Below are 3,521 nucleotides of genomic sequence, written 5' to 3' on the forward strand. Positions count from 1 at the left end.
GAGCCATAGGCGCTGAGCCTATACCTAAGATTTTTAAGTATTACTTTTGCTTTGGCAATATTGGAAGAAGGACAAGAATGAGAAGGTTCATTGCAGATGTCTACGTGAATGGTAATGGGGCTCTAAGCCAAGGCAGAAGCAGCCTGAGAGACAAGCAGGGTGGAGGTCGACAAGGTAGCGTGTAGAGGCCCTAGGGACTGTATACGACTGGTGCCACTCAGAATGTTAGGGAGAGGAGCTGAGGGGCTGGTTTGCATGAGCAGAGTCATTTAGTTATGGGCAAAACGAGTTTAAGGTGAAGGGGATGTCTGGAGACAGGAACAGGTTTATCCAAGATGTGGATTTGGAAGTCACCCATGAGTTAAAGCCTCAAGAACTGATAAGGCTGCCAGAAGGAGTGGAGTATACAAGTGAAAAGTTAAGCGGAATAAGAACAAGTCCAAGGGCAACAGTATATGACAGACAGGCAGAGAACAAGTTGGTCCCAAAGAAGACTGAAAAGGAATGTTAAAGAGATAGAAGAATCAAGCAAGGGTGTCAGTAAAACCAAAGGTAGAGAGAAGAAAAGGAAGTGGTGACCGACTTCCTCAGAGAGGGATGGAATGTCTAATGGGCTGTGTTAAACATGACACACACTGAGCGTGAGGACGGCCTTTTGAGGACAGAGACGATTAAATGGTAAAGATTGAAAACAAAAGAAGGCAAATAACTAAGCATTTTCCTAGGAAAGATGACAAGAGGGTCATGAACCACTGCTCTATAAAATCAAAGGATAAAAAATAAAACATTTCTATTAAATAGCAGACAGAATAAGGAAATAGCACCAGAAAACTTTAGTTTGCATTAGTTTGCTGGGGCTGCGGTATCAAAGTACCAAGATGGGAGGCTTAAATAGGAATGTACTGTCTCACAGTTCTGGAGGCTGGAAGTCTAAAATCAAGGTGTTGTCAGGGTTTGCTCCTTCTAAGATCTGTGGAGGGAGGAATCTGTTTCATGCCTCCTTGGGTCACGGGCCATTGTCTTCTTGTGTCTTCACATCATCTTCCCTCCATGGCCAAATTTCCCCTTTTTATAAAAACCCTGGTCATAGCATTAGGGCTCACCCTAATAACCTCGTTTGATCCTGAGTACCTCTGTAAATAACCTATCTCCAAATAAGATTGCGTTCAAAGGTACTGGGGCTTAGGACTTTAACACGTGAATTTAGGGCACAGGAAATACGACGATAAAATACTATAGCCAACATAAAATACATGTTGAAGACAACAACAAGAAAAAAATGCCTTGGCTCAGTGCCTGTGGCTCAGCAGCTAGGGCACCAGCCACATACACAGGAGCTGGCGGGTTCGAATTCAGCCAAACAACAATGACAACTACAACAACAAAAAAATAGCTGGGCATTGAGGCTGGCGCATGTAGTCCCATCTACTAGGGAGGCTGAGGCAAGAGAATAGCTTAAACCCAAGAGTTTGACTGTGAGCTGTGACACCACAGCACTCTACCAAGGGTAACATAGTGAGACTCTGTCTCAAAAAAAAAAAAATGTCGGTTAGGTACATAGACACAAAAATGTATTCATTCCCTTAAAACCAATTTCTGAAAAACAAAAAAAAGATAATATAGCAACAATGGAGAATTTCAACAATTCTATGGTACAAGACTAACAGTTGGTGTTCATGGTAATACTTGAGAGAGAGAAAGACTCTGAACAAGACTCTGTATCAAAAACGCAGTAAGGTTTTAATATTAAATACCTTTTACTATATTTTAATCCTTTAAAAATTGAAAATTTACTGTCATTTTGGCTTTAAGCAACAGAAAAAACAAGGTTTTCCCTCAAATATGAGCTGAGCCAGACACCTCCCCACCTGCTGGGGTGGTTTTAAGCATCAGTGAGCCAGGACAATTCTCTCACCCTGAACATGCAAGACCTACCTTACCTTACAGTTCAAAGTGACATTTATATGGTGGTGATGGGAACCAGGATTTTCAGGGTGGGAGGAAAAGATCCAGATTTAACATCAATAAGATTAGGTTAAAAATACCCCAAAGTGTCCGAAATATTAATTAGAAGTATCACTATAAGACTTACTTAAAATAAAACAAATGGGGCGGCACCCGTGGCTCAGTGGGCAGGGTACCGGTCCCATATAGTAAGGGTGGCAGGTTCGAAACCCGCCCCAGGCCAGCTAAAACAGTAATGATAACTGCCACAAAAGAAAAGCTGGGTGCTGTGGTGGGCACCTGTAGTCCAAGCTACTCAGGAGGTTTTTTTGTTTTGTTTTGTTTTGAGACAGAGCCTCAAGCTGTCCCCCTGGGTAGAGTGCTGTGACATCACAGCTCACAGCAACCTCCAACTCCTGGGCTCAAGCGAGTCTCCTGCCTCTGCCTCCCAAGTAGCTGGGACCACAGGCGCCTGTCACAACACCCGGCTATTTTTTGGTTGCAGCCGTTGTTGTTTGGCAGGCCCAGGCTGGATTCGAACCTGCCACCTTAGGTGTATGTGGCTGGCGTCTTAGCCACTTGAGCCACAGGCACCAAGCCACGACTCAGGAGTTTGAGGCAAGATAATCACTTATGCCCAAGAGTTGGAGGTTGCTGTGAGCTGTGATGCCACAGCATTCTACTGAGGGCGACAAAGTGAGACTCTCTCTCAAAACAAAACAAAACAAATGTTTCCTAGCTTTGTCCACTGAAGAGGGGAGGCCCAGAAACTATGACCAAACCTGTAGCATTAAAAACCCCTAGTAATGAGATTGTGATTCTAATTCTCTCTCTCTTTTTTTTTTGACCTGCCTCGGCCTTCCAGAGTGCATTATAGGAATTACAGGAGTGAGCCATCCTGCTTGGCCCATGATTCCCATTCTTGACTAAACACACACATACACAAACTACTGCCTTTTGAAGAAATAGCTGATTACAGATCTGTGGTAGGAAATACATAAAATGAACCAGGAATACCTTTTTCTTTTTTTTTTTTTTGAGACAGTCTTAATATGTCACCCTTGGTAGAGTGCTGTCACGTCACAGCTCACAGCAACCTCAAACTCTTGGGCTTAAGCAATTCTCTTGCCTCGGCCTTAAAGTAGCTGGGACCACACTACGATGCCCAACTATTTTTTTTGTTGTAGTTGTCCTTGCTATTTGGCAGGCCTAGGCTGGGTTTGAACCTGCCAGTCCCCATGTATGTGGCCAGCACCCTAACCACCGAGCTATGGGTGCCTAGCTGAACCTGGACTATCTTATCATTCTAGAAATCTAAGAATCTGACCAAGTGTGGTGGCTCATGCCTATAATCCCAGCACTCTGGGAGGCCAAGGTAGGTAGATCACCTGAGCTCAAGAATTTGAGACCAGCTTGAGCAAGAGTGAGACCCTCACATCTCTAAAAATAGTCCCAGCTACTGGGGAGGCTGAGGCAAGAGGATTATGTGAGCCCAAGAGTTTGAAGTTGCTATGAGCTATGATGCCCTGGCACTCTACCCAGGGCAACAAAGTGAGACTCTCTCAAGGAAAAAAAAA

Source organism: Otolemur garnettii, unplaced genomic scaffold (genome assembly GCF_000181295.1).
Source record: "Otolemur garnettii isolate 467f Iridium unplaced genomic scaffold, OtoGar3 scaffold00163, whole genome shotgun sequence".
Taxonomy (NCBI): Eukaryota; Metazoa; Chordata; class Mammalia; order Primates; family Galagidae; genus Otolemur; species Otolemur garnettii.